The sequence below is a fragment of the Arachis ipaensis genome, chromosome B02 (genome assembly GCF_000816755.2).
Source record: "Arachis ipaensis cultivar K30076 chromosome B02, Araip1.1, whole genome shotgun sequence".
Classification (NCBI taxonomy): Eukaryota; Viridiplantae; Streptophyta; class Magnoliopsida; order Fabales; family Fabaceae; genus Arachis; species Arachis ipaensis.
This window is the reverse complement of record NC_029786.2, coordinates 16,728,149-16,728,502: the sequence shown is the minus strand read 5'-3', so window position 1 is coordinate 16,728,502 and position 354 is coordinate 16,728,149.

The following is a 354-nucleotide window of genomic DNA, read 5'->3' as shown; positions in this document are numbered from 1 at the left end:
CAAGTGGAGGAAAAGATGTCCTTGAAATAAGATTCAGCCACAGAAGCAATACTAGCATTTGAAGTAGCCACTTCACCATCACTGTCAGTTAGTTGCCAAATTCTATTCCTTCGAGTTCGATTTCTAAATTTTTGATGGAAGAAAGCTGTATTCTGATCACCAGATTTGAGCCATTTGACTCTAGACTTATCTTTCCAATAAGATTCCTCATTTTGCAATGCTTTTTCAAGTTTGTCCTCTATTTTTGAAATGATGTCGCCTCTATGAATTCCTGCTAAACGAAGTTCCTCTAATTCCGACTGTAGTAAATCAATCTCCACCTTCGAATTAGATCTGTGTTCTTGCTGCCATCTG